The sequence below is a fragment of the Aythya ferina genome, assembly GCF_964211825.1.
Source record: "Aythya ferina genome assembly, chromosome: 16".
Classification (NCBI taxonomy): Eukaryota; Metazoa; Chordata; class Aves; order Anseriformes; family Anatidae; genus Aythya; species Aythya ferina.
The window spans coordinates 13,630,669-13,648,381 of NC_140315.1; the positions used below are offsets into that span (position 1 = coordinate 13,630,669).

At 44.7% G+C, this 17,713-nt stretch overlaps 1 long non-coding RNA gene across 1 annotated transcript; it reads right to left on the minus strand.

Moving 5' to 3' along the window:
- Positions 1-14,269: 14,269 nt before the first annotated feature.
- LOC311445466 lies at positions 14,270-15,275 on the minus strand. Its single transcript, XR_014698427.1, has 2 exons — positions 15,133-15,275; positions 14,270-14,827 (listed from the first exon to the last, which is right to left on the minus strand). It is a non-coding gene; the product is annotated as an uncharacterized lncRNA (long non-coding RNA).
- Positions 15,276-17,713: the final 2,438 nt, after the last annotated feature.

A 17,713-nucleotide genomic window follows, 5' to 3' on the forward strand; every position in this document is an offset into this window, starting at 1 on the left:
TCTTGTATTTGCTTTCTGGGGCCCAGCAGGAATAAGGTGACTAATGTGCACTTATTTGCATTAAGAGACACTGACCTTAATCATCAAAATCTTGTCAGCTTGCTTTTCTGAGAAATTCATGCCTGTTGACAGGGGTTGTTCAAAGCCACAAAATTCTGATTGCAGAAAGCCTTAGCACCTGTACGAGACATGGCCCAGCTTCTCACTTGCAGAAGCCTCATGAGGAACATGATTGCTACTTCTGTGTTGTCATCTGACCAGCAACAGGTGGGCACCAATGTTATGGCTGATGGAAAATCCAGAGTGATGCACTAGGGGGAGGGCTTATATGGCCCAAAGGGGTTTTCAGAGAACCCCCATCAGCTCCCTAGTCAATATCTTGTTAATCCCACTCCCCTGTGGAGCACCTACATTCAAGTGAGATGTCACCTGTGGGTGAATCAGCTACAGACAACTGCTTCTTTTTTGCCCTCTGAGGTAGGAGATACATATCTTGTGTCTCTCCACACTTAAATGCTGGATGTAAGGCTATAAAGTCTGGCCAGTCTTGCAGGACTGGTGCTCCTACCATCCTGCATATAGGTCGAAGCCAAGCCATGGGAAGTTGTGAAGAATGCTTGGTTGTCAGATGAATGAGAACACAAACACTCAGCACAGCCATCACTGACCTCCTGATGCCTAGCTGCCTGGTGCATTCAGCAACTCTGATAAGCTTTTTGTCCTTGGAAGTGTATGTACAAGCCCTGCGTCATTCCAACTCACTGTGTGCAAAACACTGAACAGCAGAAGGTAATTCTCTTGGTCACTACTGAGCCAGGTCAGATAAGGATCAATAAGTGTGTATAATTTGTATGATAATCTTCTATTACTACTTTATATACCTACATGGATGGACACCTTAAGGAAGTCCAGTTGGTGTCATAGGCCCAGCTTTTATTTAAGAGGGTTTTCCAGGCTATCCAAAACCAATACAGGAAACCAGTTTTTGTGCAGTGGGTAATTCTTTTGTCTCTAGAAGGTACAGGTCACAGGTCACAGGTGCAGTCCCTTTGCTATTCCTACCACAAAGTTATTCTAGAAGACCTGCTACAGGTACTCAGTTCCCACACTTCCAGGGCAATACAGTTCATTAGACAGGTATCCAGGTACGAGTTGATGTATCTAGACTGTTCTTTCAAGCCTGCATCTCCCTACATGTGATCTCAGCATGCAGCTGGGAAATCTCATGGTCCCCGTGACAGTCTTTCAAATGGGCACATACCAATTCTGTGCCAACAGCTTGAGCCTGCAGGAAACCTGGCCCTGCTCAGAGGGGTAACTGCTTCCTCTCCTTCATCTGAGACAGCAGGTCTGACATTAGTAGCATTAACTATTCACTTGCTGATCATTTCAGCTTGTCAAAATAAGGAAATGTCTGTAGTGAAGCCCTTGGAAAGGGTACAAGACACATGTTGCTTTGGGGAAGGACATCGGTTGACAAAGAGAAAGGAAAACAACAGAAAAGCAACACAGCAAGGATGGTGAAGAAGCAAAGGATAGAAACACAACTGGCCTGCAGCAAGGCAGATTCTGAGTAGAACAGGTCAGAGGGGATTTTTTTCCTCCTTGCACAAAGTTTTGACTTTCCATAGAAAGCAGAAAATCTCAGAAGAGGAATTTTGTTTTCAACAGCTGACAACAAAAAATTGCTTGAAAAAAAAATAGTCTGGGAAAAAGAATAAAATAGCTAAAGAACATCTGTTTCTCTGGGAAACAAAATAACCATCAAGGAAAACATGCGTGTCTTAAAAACTAGTGGAGGAATCTGCTGGAGCCTGCCTTCTCCTGGTGGGCAGGATAGAGAGGAGATCTTCTGAGCCCCTGGCAGAGCAGCTTCCAAACACCAGCTCATTGTGCAGCTACTGCTGGCTGCCTGAGCCCCAGATCCTGCTACCTGCAGGGGCAGGAGCATCGCTGAACACAGCCAATGCTTTACAGGGGATTGTACAAGCAGACTCATTAAGCAAGAGAAGCTTTAGGCAGGAGAACAAGAGAAGAGAAGTTTCAGAGCAGGGATAACTTATGTGCTGTGAAGCTGCCCCAGGGTGGGAGAGGCAAGATGAGAGGATCAAGTTCGGGAGAAAGCTGCAAAGGGCACAGGCAGTTCCTGGGCCACCCCAGAGAGCCTCCTGCCAACCCAAGAGATGGTTCAGAATGCTTAGATGGAAAATAATAATAATAATAATAAAAACAACAGAAAAAAAAAAAAACACAAACAAACAAACAACGAAAGCCATGCCAGATTTCATGTGAGCCAGGCACTTGGTGCACTGTCACCTGGAAGAAGGCATGGGTCAGATGGTGCATGCTGCCTGCGTTTGCTGGCACATGTCCCAGGAAAACAGCAGGACCTACACAGCTGGTGTTTTGGGAGAGGGTGGGCTTTGACACTACTGCCCAAGAACATCAAATCCCCCTTTCCATCAGGAAGGGCTCTGGCAGAAGAACTGAGCCCAGGAGGGCACTGAAACACAGCGCTGGGCTCTGTCCAGGCTGCAGGGGCTCCAAGTGCTGCAGCCTCGAGCTGCAGGAGCCAGTGCAGGAATCTCATCTGTGAGGGGACAAAGAGTTATTTCTTCCACAGTAGTATATACGTCTTACCAAATTCATAACGTGTAGCTGTAGCCCTGAAAAAATCAGCTCAGGTTGCACTTGGATATCCTCTCTGCTGCAGAATTTAAAGTGGTGGCTGGGAACAGATCCTTAATGCACTCGGGGCAAGACATTAAAAGCAGAGGTCAGAGACAGAAGCCAGTAGTGCTACTATGACTTTTTTATCATCTATAATTGTATTAGGCCAACGTAGATGTGCACAAAGTCTCAAGAAGTGCTGTCAGAGATGAAGTAACAAAGCAGACTGACAGACTTGCTGCAACACACTGCAAGCTCAATCAATTTTTGGCTGAACAAAACACCTGTAAAGCTATTTTTTGAAGTTTTTCCACGGCAAGTACAGAATCATGAAAGGCAGTGCAAAAGGTGCTAGTGTAAACTCAGCTCAAATCCAGATCACAGCCGAGCCTAGGTTAGCCTGAGTTAGACCTAAGCTAAAGGAGATTACAAGGACGTCAGAGAAAGTAAGCTCCTCATTATGGTGAGTTATTAAAAGGTCTTGATTCATTTAATACAGTAAAATGAAGGCTGAGAGGAGTCAGCTAGCTACTGTCTATACATATATCGAGGAAAAAGGAAAAACAAATGCATAGAATAAAGAAAAAAAGTAACGCACTTGAGCTAAAGTCAATATTCCATTAAAAAAGTCAACATAAATAAATAAAAGTAACAACCTAATTTATTTTAATGAGAAATGAGCAGATCCTGACCATCTTAATAGTGATGGCAAGGTGATGTAATAGTTAAAGGCAAGGTGCTTGCTAATAGCCTCACAGAAAGGTAAGAGAAAGTGTAGGCAGTTTGTTTTTACTTTATGTCAAAAAAATAATAATAAAAATCCCCGTGTATTTAACTTTTCTTTTTCCCTGCCTAGATCACAAGCCAGCATTTTGTTAGAGCTGTTTTGTTGCTGCATATCTAAATTTCTTTTCCCTGGCCATAGCCCCAGCAGTGGGAGCTTGAGGAAACTGGGTCTAATAGAGCCTGCAGATAAAGTTCTTCATTTCACGTGGCTGTTTCCTATGTTCAGCAGCTGGACTATGCTAACTTCAGTACACTTCAGCAACTTCATTCTTTGCTGCAGTACAGGTAGGTGAGGTAACAATTTTGGGGTGCCCCCAAAGCCCAGCTGTGCACCCATCTCACCCCACAGCAGTTGCTCTTCTGCCGTCAGCCCCTGCTTGTGACTGCTCCCAGACCGTCTCCTGTACCACCCTGTTGAGCAGGGTAGATTCTGTGGCAATCCAGTAACTTAATTATACGGCTTTCAGCAACTTGGAGATGGATCAGCCTTAGTTTAAATAGTGTGTAAGCAATAAAACCTTAAATAACAGGCATACAAGAAAACTAAACAAAAACAAGTGAAACGAAAAAAATGTTGGCTGTATTACTTCTGCAGTATGCCCTACAGTGTAGAGCACTGTCTGGGGGAAATCAGGCGATGCTATAATTAGATTTTATCATAATGCGTTTGAAGAAGGAAGATGAAATGTGGTCACAAAAAAGCAGTAAGTCTGGCACAAAACCTCACCTTTGAGTCTGGTGTTCAATCTTCAGTAAAATTGGCCTCATATAGTTTCCTTGTATGTGTTTTCATTTTTCTTAAGCTTTTAAGAGCTGCAAAGCAGACATTCCATCTTATGGCATCATCTTTGATCTCCTTGGTGTTCATTAATGGATCAGGGCTGGCTGGATGTCTTGCCTGGCTATGTGCCAGGGGGGCTCGAGGGAAGGCACAAGCCCCCAGCAGTGCCAGGCGTTCAGCCCGCTCTGTGGGGCAGCTTCGAGGCTGCAGTCCTCCAAGTTCTGCCTCCGAGACCCAGTGACTCAGCCTGCTTTTCTGCCATGCAGTCTGATTTTTGTGGCTTACAGAAAAACTTAGTCTGGAAGAACCACTTGGAGGTCTCTGGCCCAAAACTGAGCTGAACGGTGGCCATGTACACCAGGTTTTTGAGGGCCTTATTTTATGAGTCTGTCCGAGGACAAACACTTAATATTGGGCCCCTGGTCAGGTATTTAATTAATCTAATGGGAAAACACTTCCAGGGTTAAAAAATTGTGGTTCAGTTGTTGCTGGAGGGCAAGTTATAAATGTTGCTGTAGCTCTTTTCGTGTTGGTCTGGAGGAATAATGAAACACAGCAACAATTCCCAATTGTATTTCCTCCTTGGAGGGCTGAAGGGTGAGGCTGCGAGCTCAGACACTGCATATTCAGTGGAGCAGAGGGACCCTGTACTGGGTCAGAAGCGTCCCTTTGTATCGCCCAGGCCTGATCTGGAACTCTCTACCTTGAAGAGATAGAAGATGGTGTTAAACATCTCATCTAATGGAACATCTGCCACGTACCTTCCTACAACTTTCATTTATAGTTATCTGTAATACAAGGTTATGTTCCCTGAGATCCCGGGAGCAGAAAGCCCATCCTTCACTATTATTCTGCACAGATTGTCTTGGTGGCTTGGTAAGTGAATTATGTAGGAGACATTATACTGTGAAGAGCTGACCTTGTCCTTAACCTCAGCACATTCTTCAATTAATGCCCTGCAAGATAAATTAATTCTATTAATCCATACAGGCCTCTGAGAAGTTGAATTTGGATTTTTGCATTTCTCACTAAACCAACTTCTCCCTTTCCCTTCTTAATGATCCTTTGCTTACAATCAATAGATAAAGGCTCGGTGATATTTGAAAGCAAAAATACACAGTGCTTACTGTACTTACAGTCTGCTTGCCCGCTGCAACCCAGCTGTGAAGGAGCAAAGATGCTGAGAAGCTGATATGTATTCTTCTGGTCCCAACAGACCTTGCATCTTTTCCTTACATGATTGGTGCTACAAAAGGCAAACAACCTTATCATGAGCAGCAGTCACCCCAGAGCCAGCAGTCTGCAGTGTCAGCCCTGATTTGCTTACACAACTGTCTGTAGCTTTAAGCAACGTGTTCTGCAGTCACACATGAGTGCAAATGCAAAGGGTGGCTCTATAATGAGCTTTTTGGGAACATGCAGAGGTTCATGTTCTGGGAGGCTTCCATGTCAGTTCCTGCCAGGGTGATCTCCTTGCAGTGTAATCCCCAGTCAATGCACAAGAATCTCTAAGCACAGCTGTGTCGGTGCAGCTTGTCAGGAGCATGCAGAGATAGCAATGTATTTGGGATCTCATCCAAAAGATGTAGCACTGTTTGTCCTGGAGGGTGCTGGAGGGTCTGAGTGCATCACGCTGAAGGTGGAAATGTTCCAGGTTCAGTGTGCTAGAGAAAGACCTTGGCCTGGAAAAACAATTTTGTATTATGCCAACGAGAGGCAGCTTCGTGGATGCCTTCCCATGCCTGCTACCTCCTGACCCTCCAACACCTCTGAAGACCAACCCTAGACTGTGTCTGCAGCTCCAAGCAGCTCTGGGAGTGCTGCTTCCCTTGGGTTTTCTTGCTGTAATGTGAGCACAGTCAAGCAATGTGGCCAGGAACTAAGAAAGAGAAGTGAACAACTCTGGGAATTTGTTTGGACTGCTTCTTGTTCTAGCAAAGCACCAGAGGCTGTGGGAAGGGAGCCCAGATTTCAGCTGCAGCCCCTTGCCCACTGGTTCCATGGCAAACAAGTCCCTGCGCTGCATTTTGGCTCCTCAGCCATCCTTCAGACAGGAATCCTCTCCACAGGCAGGGCACAGACCTTGGAGAAAATGTGTCTGGCTCACCATAAGGCAGGTGTCCAGCAGAGCTCTCCTGGGCTGCGCTTCCCAGGTGCAGATGCAGTGTTCAGGCTGCTGGCTCAGCCACAAGGACCTCAAGTGTTGCTTGAGTATCACTACCAGTTATGTGCTGAGTGCTTATCCATCAAGTAATCTAGGTGTTTTGGTTTGCTTTATTATATTTTAGGCATTAGATATGGCAGCTGACAGTATCTAGGATATGTCAGTGATGATGAAGGAGACCATTTCTTATGGCATAATAATGATGATTAAGGATGGGATTTCTCCAAAGCAATCAGGGATGTCAATGAGAGTCAATAAGAAGTGGGTGCCTCATTTCCTTAAGGTGCTTTTGAAAATCCTAGCCTAAAACATTGATATTTCATGTGGACAAATTAAAGTCTGTGTGGGAGAAGTCTCAAATCCTTTTTGAAAAATGATATGCATGTAGTAATTGGAACAGATTAAATACGAATATCTGCAGCAGCTTAACCTTTTATTCTCCTTATTTAAATAAAGCACTGGATGTTTTATCCATAAACAACTGTAAACTACAGTTAATAGGGGGGCAGATTCAGAAATGTCAGCTGGCTCAGCTGCCCTGACATGAGCAGGACAATTCTGATCTAACCCAGCCAGGGATCAGAGGCTAAGTATAAGATGTAACCAGAGCAATATTATCAAGTTGCAAATACATTCAGAGAAGTGCTGGCTGTCCAGTGCTCAGCATACATAATCTCTCTGTAGGCAGCCAACATTCAGACGAGAAATAGGGCCATGGCTCTGTGCAGTGAGGCTAATTAACTGGAGCAATTTAACTTAGGAAGGCAAGAAGTTCTCAAAGGTATGAAATTACCAGACTGGGATAAGAAACCATTGGAAAGACAATCTAGAGACAAACAAACAAACAGACAAACAAACAGGGATCTAAGTGCAGTGGTCATGGGGAAACCCTGTTCTGAGTGAAAGAGAAGGTTGGATTTGATGGCCAAAATGGGCTGGGTGTGGATGCTGTGCTGCTGCTTCTGAACAGGCAACAACAGCAGCCTGGCTTCTCAGGGTGCATGCGGATTTTCCCTTTCCTCTGCAATCACTCGGGCTTGCTGATCACATATCACATGTCTCATTTTGTTTCATGTCTGATGAAACTCTAGGTCTCAATAGGAAGCCTTATGGAAAAAGCTGCGTTTCACCTGGTGTCACACCAGAACTATTACAACCAGCTGGTTTCATTTGCTTTCTGTTTAAGCTCATCAAATGGCTTGGGAGTGTTCACAACTGGCTTTCCCCATCCACTTCATTAGTCCCCAGCTTGCAACGAAGTCTCAGCTCAAAGGACTTTCCTATAAATATATGTGCAGTTCTGACTATTTCACACCACTCTGACAGCACAGGCTTGCATCAAGCAAACTCACCACATGATACATCAGCAATGAGGAGGAAGGAAGAGACAAAGAAGGTGGTATTTGGTCTGATTTATGAATGCTGGGTGAAAATGAATATATACCTGAATGCTGACAGGCTTACAACTGCTGACAACTATAACCTATGCATTTCAGAGGGCAGCGTTTCATCAAATGCTCCTCAGGTATTCTGGAGTGGATTTATGCAGCAGGCAGTAATACAACACAAAAGGTAAGGTAAACTGGGTGCAAGTAAATCACTAACTTCTTGTGAGCAAATAGAAGCTCTTTGTGTCTTGGTTGGCATATACAAATGGAGAGGATGGAGGCATACTTCTAGTGGCTCGTCCTTGGAGTTGGGGGCTGTGTCCAGAGCAGAGCTGGGTGACCTGTGCAGTAGGATAGCATCAGAAGTCCCTGCAGAAACTTCTGCCAGCGCTGCATTTTTCCAAAGCAAAGCTCCCCAAGGGATTGCCACCCCTCTAAGAAGGTGGGAGAGCGGCCATGGGTGAAAGGTGCTGTTCTTTGTGGGGGGGTCTGGGCTGGGTCACGCTGGAGGGCACTGAGCCCAATGTCCTGTCCCTGCTGGTGGCCCCTGCTCAGGGAAACCCTTCAGAATAAGGCAAGAATATAGAGATGCTAGCCCAAAGCACATGACGGTGCTGAAGCTCATGGTAGCAATGCCACAGCAAGGATGAAATCCTGCTGGGGAGTTACTCATGCATGGCTTCAGGAAAAGCAAATTGCTCCCATCACCTGCATGTTCAGCTGAGGATCCCTTGGGGCACTGTAAAACTGCACCACCTTACAGCTGAGCCCACTGGTGAGCCTGCTCTGGATCAGATTCCTCCCTGCCTTTGCTGTATTGGCTTGTTCTACTGTGTCCCACCCAGCTCCTTGAAAACCTTCCACCTCCAAGGCCTCTCTGGATCAGACCTGCCTCCTGCAGTTCCCTCTTCCTCTTTCTGTGCCCCACTGAAGTTCCTACTTCTCCTCTGGGCCAGCTGCCCCCTTACGGGGTCCCCACCTGCCTGCTTGCTGTCCTCAGGGTGCTTCAGGTACCTGCAGGCAAGCTGGGCTACAGCCTTGTGGCCAGGTTCCTGCTGCCATCAGCCCCACGTTAAAGCCACTGTCACCCAGGGACAGGACACCACTTGCATGTTTGCCCTGCCTTTGCCTTCCTCCAACTTACGTCAGGCAGAGCTTGGGGTGCAGGTCCTGATTCGCTCCAGCAAGAGTGAGAACAGGTCTGGTCCATGAGCTGCTTTTCCAGCTCTTCCTGGTTTTGTCATTTGAAATATTTTGGGGGCAGTGAGCACATTTCCCATTATGTACATATCATTTGCTTTTCCCTTTGTATTCATGATTTAATAATTTTTGAGTCTGTCACAATCAGTGTTGAAAAGAGTGTAGCTAGGTGCAATGGAATAATTTGAAAAGAAATGCTAAAGTGCAGGAACAGTCTGTGTCCTTTTTAGCAGATGCAGAGTGAATAACATTTAGGGACATGTTTATAAATCAGTACACCCTTTAATTAAGCAAAACATTTTGCTAAGAAAGAATTAATTAGCAATTCATGGCACAAGGCTTGGCCTATTATCAAAGAGCTTGTACACGATAAAGCACAATTGCCTGTGTGTCTTTAGAGCGAATTATCAGTTACTAGTTTTATTTTTATTTCAAAGCTCCTTGTGAAGAGACAAGATTAAGATCCACACAAGGGGTGGTAGGCTGGTGCCTTGGCTTTCCTTTTGGCTCTCTTTAGAGTTTGTACTAATTGTAGTGAGCAGAAAGGTGCTGACAGCTGCTGTGCAGTCCCAGGCTGAGGGGTAAGGGAAGGAGAATAACTCCACTTCTCTGTGAGGCAGGGCTGGGGTCAGCCCTTTCCTCTTACAAGCTCATTCCATGATGCCACACAAGTTATTTTAAGATCTTGATTTCTCATTTGTAAAGTGGGGACAGCAGCACTGCTGGCTTTGTGGGGGTCTGCTGAGAACAGGCAGGTGAGGATGTGATGTTTGGTCCTAGGAGGAGGCAGAGAAGGACTGGGAGTGGGTGGGAACAAGTGAGCAGAGATGGATATCTGGGGTTTCCAGGGCAGCTCCCCAGGCTGCAGAGCTTGTGGCACAGAGGAGGCATCACCCAGGTCTAAGAGAAGAGGGAACCTTGTTTGCCCTGCCAGGATCCCAATAGAAATGGCAAAAAGGGCCTCAGACCCTAGGACTGGGGGGACATTCCTATATAAGCTACAAATATTTGTCTCTTGGGCACAAGCCAACAGAAGAGCTTAAGCTTGCCATATTGGCAAGAGTGACAGGATTATGAGCAGTTTCAATCTGATGCAGATGGTCTTCCCATTTGCTTCCTTGTTTAAACAGCAATTTGGCAAGTTTGTCATTCATAAAGCTTTTATAGCGCTCTGCACGCGTCTCCCCCGTGGCCCACTAGGAGCTGCTTGGATATTTGTCGATGCCTGGAAACATGCATTAGTCTTTAATGAGGTTGTATTCATATTGTTTCCTTTGGTCAGAGGAGCCTTGGGAATTCCACACCATAGAACATATTTCCTTTTAAAAACCTGCAGCTACTCACCGAAATATCACTTGGATGCTCAATGCTCAGCCCTGCCACATAGGTACTGCAGCTAGTATGCAGCAGCTATGGGGAAGAAAGAAGTGATCTGATATTGACTGAGAAAAAGCCATGTGAAGATGCAGGTGTTGCTCAAAAGAGAAGTGGGAGGTGGCTGGAGACTGGGCCCAGGTGGGCACATGGCAGTGGACTGCTCTCTATCTCTGGAGACAGAGCAGGTAGAAATCGTCACACTTTATTGACAAGGAACAGCTGAGAAACCAGCTCAGGGGACGGTGTGGTTCAGCTTCACACACCTCAGATAAGCTCTTCTTTCATTAACCAGGCAGATGGACTGCAGGAATACTAAAGGGATTTGTTTGCCCACAAATAATATCCTAGCAAAGCACAACTGAAGTATAATCAATTAATAGCTTTCATGTGGTTTTGCTGAGTGTAAAACAACAAGGCATCATGGCTTGCATTGGCACAAGCTGCTCAGATCTTAATGCAAGTAAATATTTAGCCAATAATTTTGATTTTGAGCAACAAAATGCATCTTTGTTCTTTAGCAGCTGACTTGTGTCTTTAATTGCAGGGATAAGGTGCACTAGGATAGCAGACTTTAACTCAACGTATTCTGCAGTGGGACATCAGTGTCTTTGCAGGAAATCAGGAAAAAAAAAGCCTTGGCCTCAAGATTTCTGTATGGTAGAATAACTTCTCTGTAGCTGTCACATCCAGAGCTCCTATCCTCATGTAAACCAGCAGCCCTTACTGCTCTAGGTAGGTTCTCTTGCCATGAGTAAGGTTTCTGGACAAGGACTCTGTATGTATTTTTCAGCCCCCCTGGTTTGCTATAGATCAGTGTATTTGTATGCTTTGCTCTATAGTAAACAGGCTAAATTTTACTCCTTTCCTCATCCATATGTTCTTACAAAGGCTGTTTCATGTTAAGTGCCAGATAGGTGTGAAAACAGTGAGGTGGGAGATGGCAGCTGGAGGCCCATAGGATAATCTTGCTGTGGGACCAAGGCACCAGGTCTGTCCTTGTGCCTGGTTGTTTTTACTCTGCCTGCTCTAGCCTCTGCTCTGTGCTCTGGGAGGGGCTGGGAGGATAAAAAAGAGTTGAGGGAAGCAACTTTTTCCCATTGACATAAAAGCTACTCACAAATTCATCTCACAGTTCTGGGGTGTCTGCTGCCATACAAATGCCTCTCTTTCTTGACTCTGTCTTTGTACAGCTCACAGAAAATGTATTATCAGGAGGATATATTGTGACATTTTTGCAATACTATCCTCTGTAGCATATTCCAGAACATCTTCCTGACAATGGATTTCCTTCACGTGCAGCTTCTGTTATTAGTGCTGTGTGCTCTTCCCAGAGACGTTCTTAGGAGTGATGGGTTTGAAGCAGTAACAATGTGCAAGTTATAAAGGGGACCAAGGGGTTATGCAGTAGTCTTAATGGAATTCAGCGGAGACAGGTTTGAAAACACCACAAGCTTTGATTTCTGGAGAAACATAGCCCTAGAATTCAGCCTGCTCTTTTTTTTTTTTTTCATGCTATGTCATCTGATCAGTGTCATTTGCTCTGAAAGCAAATCCAGTTACAAGATAGGATTAGGCAGGATCTTTTTCTGTATTGCATCTTTTTTTCTTTCAAATAAAATAATACAGATGGGAAATTTCTTTTTTGAGTGCCATAAGAAAGTCATGCACACAGATGTCTAAAAGAAATTTGCCACGAACTCTTAGATTGTATAGAGAAGGATCAGGTTGTTAGGAAACCCCACAATGGGAAATAAATTCACTTCCTTGCATCTCTTGTCAGTTCTGCCATAAGAACTTGTCCTTGTCTGAAACACTGGTTTGGGCTTGCAAAGAGGTGTAAATAGCAGCATGAGTGGTTTTTGTTTATTTTTTTAAACAAGTGCTTTAAGGTTTAAGAAAGAGGGGGAAAAATCTGAAACATCTGTAAATAAGAGTGATCAGAGTCTGTAGCTGAGAGCATGCCATCCCCTCTGGCTGGACTTCATCTGCTAGAGGAAGGCAGAGCAAGACTTGCTTTTTGTTTTGTTCCCAGAGTCTTGGCCTCTGCTTTGACTAGTTAAAGGATTGAATGATACATGTATTTGGAGGCCATCCATCTCTACAATAGTGCATATAAATGCTAGTGTCAAGCTTTGCTAATGATTGCCAGTGCCTGCAAAAGAATTAGAGCTTGTAGGTTTGCCAAAAAACTACAGGCTTGGTACAAAACAGGGCCCACATGAACCAAATGAGGTTCAACAAGTCTAAATGTAAGGTGTGGCACCTGTATTGGGGCAATCCAGGCATGAGCACAGATGGGGAGAAGAACTCACCGAGAGCAGCCCTGCAGAGGAGGACTTGGGGATTCTGGTGAATGAAAAGCTCAACATGAGCCAGCAGTGTGTGCCTGCAGCGCAGAAGGGCAACTGCACCCTGGGCTACATCAGCAGAGGGGTGGGCAGCAGGGGAGGGAGGGGATCGTGCCCCTCTGCTCTGCCCTCCTGAGGCCCCACCTGGAGCCCTGCGTCCAGCTCTGGGCCCCCAGCACCAGGAGGATGTGGAGCTGGTGGAGCGGGGCCAGAGGAGGCCACAAGATGCCCAGAGGGCTGGAGCACCTCTCCTGGGCAGGAAGGCTGAGAGAGCTGGGGGTGGTCAGCCTGGAGAGGAGAAGGCTCCGGGGGCACCCAGTGCAGCTTGTCAGTACTTGAAGGAGGCTTAAAAAAACAATGGAAAGTGATGTTTTGCTCGGTCAGATATTGACAGGAGGAGGGGGAATGGTTTTAAACTAAAAGAAAGGAGATTTTGCTTAGATGTTAGGAGGAGATTCTTCACTTAGAGGGTGCTGAGGTGCTGGAACAGGTTGCCCACAGATGCTGTGGGTGCCCCATCCCTGGGGGTGTTCAAGGCAAGGTTGGATGAGACCCTGGGCAACCTAATGCAGTGGGTGGTGTCCCTGCCCATCACAAGGGGTTGGAACTGGATGGGCTTTAAGGTCCCTTCCAACCCAAGACATTTTATGATTCTATGAAAAAGAAACACTGGAAAAAATGTATCCAAACTTTTGGGGTTGCTAGGGGAAAAACAAACAAAACCAAACACCACATTTATTCTTAGTGTTTTTCTAATAGAATACTTCTGTTGAGTTTTCAAAAGAGACCTAGAAAGAGCACAGCCTGGAAAAATATTTGCCTCCAAAGCATGCTGTGTGGCCACCAAGCAGCTCTCACAGCCTCCTGCCCAGCCCACAGCTAACCAAGGGGCCCAGCAGGAATTCAGAGACTCTGGAAAAGCAATGAATAGCAACAAGAGCATGTGAAGAGGCATGGAGTTCCCTCGGACAACACAAAGGAAAGAGGGAATATAGGAGAGAAGGAACAAATACTCTTTCTGTGTGTACCCTTGCTGCATTTACTCTACAACCACCACTGCCACAAACAGGTTTTTGCTCAGAAAAGGTAAGATGTAGGGGGGGGGGGGGAAGCAGCTCCGAGAGCTGAGGATTCTACAAGTCACCAACTATCACAAAGAGAACCAAATCCATTGTAGGATGTGAGATGGGAATAAATTTCCTGTGCTCTTCAGGAGAGGCAGGTACACAGCTCTGCACTGCTACACACCTAATTGTTGTCAGTGCTGTATGTTTTCACAATGTCAATGATAATGACTGGTATAAGATGAGGTATTTCATCTTACTGGAATTCAGTTCCCCTTGCATTGCCATGGCAATGCAGGAAAAATTTTGATCACTAGCTGAGACATTTCAGTATAAATTAATACAGCTTTTGCCAAGGGGAGCTGACTGACAGCTATGTTTGTAAGTTTGATTTGAACCTTCTGTTTTTATGCTGTATCAAAAGCCATGAGCCCAGAGAAAGTTGAAGGGAAAAAAGAAATCTTACGGCAACTTAAGCGAAATGCCTGAAGTTGAGAAAATGTTTAATTCTTACTAAATTGGCATCAACATCTCTAGCTGACTGCAAGGCAAGAAAGTCCAAACTCCCTTGAGGCAGCAAGTTCTAAAATAACCTCCTACTGCAGCACTTTGCTGTCAGAAGTTCTAACTCGTATTTCTGCTCATCTCTCTGTAGCATCTTCCTGTTCGCTGGGGCAGGAACTGTTTTTCTATCGCTTATTTCTATAAGGTATGACATAAGAATAGCAGACCCATATCTGAGACCTGTCGTGTCCAGTACAAACAGCCTTAATTTGAACTTCTGATGGATTTAATTTCTACTGTTTCATAACTATGAGAATAACAACTCATGCTTTTAATGAATGTTTTAAGTCTGAGCAGAGTGTGAAGACACTCATGTCAGCAGCCAGGTGTGGAATGCAAGTGGAGGGTGGCATGAGACCAGGGAAAGTGGTTCCTCCAAGAGCCATCCTCCCCAAACAACCAAGCAAGCACCACTCTGGATATCAAAGGGTCACAAACCTGCTCTTTGTAATACCCAGACTCAGACCACATTTTCCTCTTCGGTGCTAGGGAAAGAGGACATGTAAAGAGATCTTGATCAGGACACCAGAAACACAGATTTTTTTGCTGCTGCAATTATTAACTATTAATTTAACAACTCATTTGACAGTAAGAAAATAGTTCTCCAAAGTTTTGGAAAGGCCCAGAATATGATAAAGTCAACGATGCTCATTGATAGCAGTGCAGTGTTCATGCCTGCAGTATTCTGCCTGTTGTAAGAGGAGTCAGGGATAACGTGTTGTATGTGACAGCGTCTGCCAACAAAAGCCTGTAAGTGTTTAGATTTGGAGCCATTTGAATAAGTGCTTACCATAAAGAAGATCTTTTTGTTATGTCAGATTAAATAGCTTGCCACCCAATTTCTTGGTGATGTCTTCGGCTTGTCTGGACAGAGCCCACTAATGGTTAACACACAGGGATCTGCAGTTCAGTCATCTGGAACAAAGCAGAAGTCTGTCCATCCTGTAACTTAGCAGCTGTGACAGTGCTTGAAAGCCAGACTGACATCTCTCTAACTTAGACACACATTCATGTCAGCTCTTGTAAAGTTTGCACACTGGGGATCTCTCTCTATGCAGGTGACTCCTAGGGGCACAGACTTCTGCCTGCAGACTCCTACAAGGCTTTAAAAGTTTTATATATATTCCCTAGCTACAACTTTTCTTTTTCCCTGCCTAGCATTTTATTGGAACTGGAAGTATTCCATAAGGCCACCAGCCTAATTGAAAAGATAGCATCTGAGATACTGTTGTGAAATATGTATGCATTTAGAGTTAACTGTACATGCAAAATAGAAATATATGCATATGTATGTATCTACAACCATTTTTCTGTTTTTAGCTGTGTGTGCATATTTCCTGGGATCAATTTAGATTCTGATCTCTGACAAATTAGTGTGCAGGGCTAATACTTTCCAAAAGAATTTAGTTCTGGATAAGAAAAAAAAACAAACAAAAAACACATTCAACTGCATGTCCAATTTGCAGGTATACTTTCTGTACTGCTGTGGACTGATCAGGAATTGCATGCAAAAGAAGTGGCTGTCCATTTGCATTACTGGTTATCTGATTTACCAGCACAACCATTCATGCAAACTAGGTGCTTGGCAGAATTTAGATTTTGTACATGCATGTGTATAGCTAAGTCTCTGGAAAAATCTAGGTCGAATACTGCAGACAAACTTGTCAAATACAGACTTCCGTATCCACATGCACTTCACTCTATAGGAAATTGATTCTAAGCACATTAGAGACGGGAAGCAGCAAGAGGAAGTTCTGAACAACCAAAGTGGATTCAAATCACTCACTCTCCCCCAAATATAGCTACTGAGGATTTCTTAAGAGAAATACTTCCCGTTTTGTTCAGCTCCATTAAAATGGAATCAAGCAGTGCCATCACTGTAGCATGGTAACGCAGCCCTGCAATTTGATGTGCATCCTGCTGTTCCACTTAGAGGTTCAAACTTGAGGTTGAGCCTGCTTGAGGATTAGTCTAGTTTTCAGCCTTTCTTTTCTAAAGCTCACAGGTGCTTACACCCTAAATTCAGACTCTAGCCTATCCTTTATTCTCTAGAAAGTTCCTCAGATTTACTTAGTAGGAAAACAAATAGGCACTGGCAGAGAGTAGCAATGAGTGGAAACCATCACCCTATGCTCAGGCACGAACTAAACCTTTAACCCAAAGATCAACTTGGATGGGTTTTGTGGAATTTTTTTTACTCATTTTTTCACATGCCTGTCACAAAGTTTGAGGTCTTTGATAAAGTGAGACCTCAAACCATCTCATTTTGCTCAGCCCATCAAACATGTCAGCATTGTCACAGCAATTTCTAAAGCTAACTGATCGATATAAAGGAAACACCACTATGAAACATGTACATGGCTCATGGATATTTTTGGCTTAGTCCAAATAAGTAATGTCAGGGAGAAAGACAATGTTCTCTGGCATTCACATTTACTTGACAGAGGCATCGCTGCCATCACAGTTAGATTGACTTAAGCTTTTCCACCACGAGGCCCTGCTTGTCAATCCTTTTAGTCTTGACTAATGTAAATAAAGAGAAGATCCAAAAATATAAAGACTAAGCAAACAGATACAGAGAGTGACAGCTCCAGAAAGAGCCACCAGGGTCATCCAGGACAGCTGCCCCAACCAGTCATGCTGTGGACTGCATCTCCCACTGGATCCAGAGATCCCCCTTTTCATACACACAATCTATAAGACATCTCTCAGGAAACTCAAGAGTTCTACTAAAAAGATCAGTGACAGAATTCCCCAAAATTAAGTGTGCCAAATATGTCTTACCCTGTCTGAAAGGAGGGAGATCTTGCATTCTCTGCTTGTATTGATGTGTCACAAAATCCTTGCAAAATGCCAGGAATAAGTCAGTACCTATCGTGCTCAGGACACGTTTGTCTAGTCATTAATTCTGAAGACACACAAGACACTAACTAGCTGAGAGGAGGAAGCCGATACCAGTGAGCAAGGGCCTGGTGAATACGTGACAGAAAGAAGTCTGATCCTGGTCCTCTCAGACCATATTTGCACAAAGATGCAGGTGTCCGGAGAAATGTGGCTGTCCAGAAGGCAAAGCAGTTAGAAATGGTAGAGTTTGACAGTAGCTTCCTACTGAGAGCTGGAAAAGTGTTCCTGCTTCCTTCTGCTAGTGTAAAGCCAGAGTAAAGAATGTCACTCAGCACAAGGAGAGCAGAGGCTGACAGGCTCCAGGAGCCAGCAGGGATAAGGAAGGACAAGGGGATGATCTGGTTGTGTGGCAGAGAAAGGCTCTTCATCTGGGGATGCCAGCTGTGAAGCATGCTGCATGAACACGCTGAGTGACAGCCAAGACCTGAGCTAAGTAACAGCTAGCTGGTGGAAGGGGCTTTGAGTAA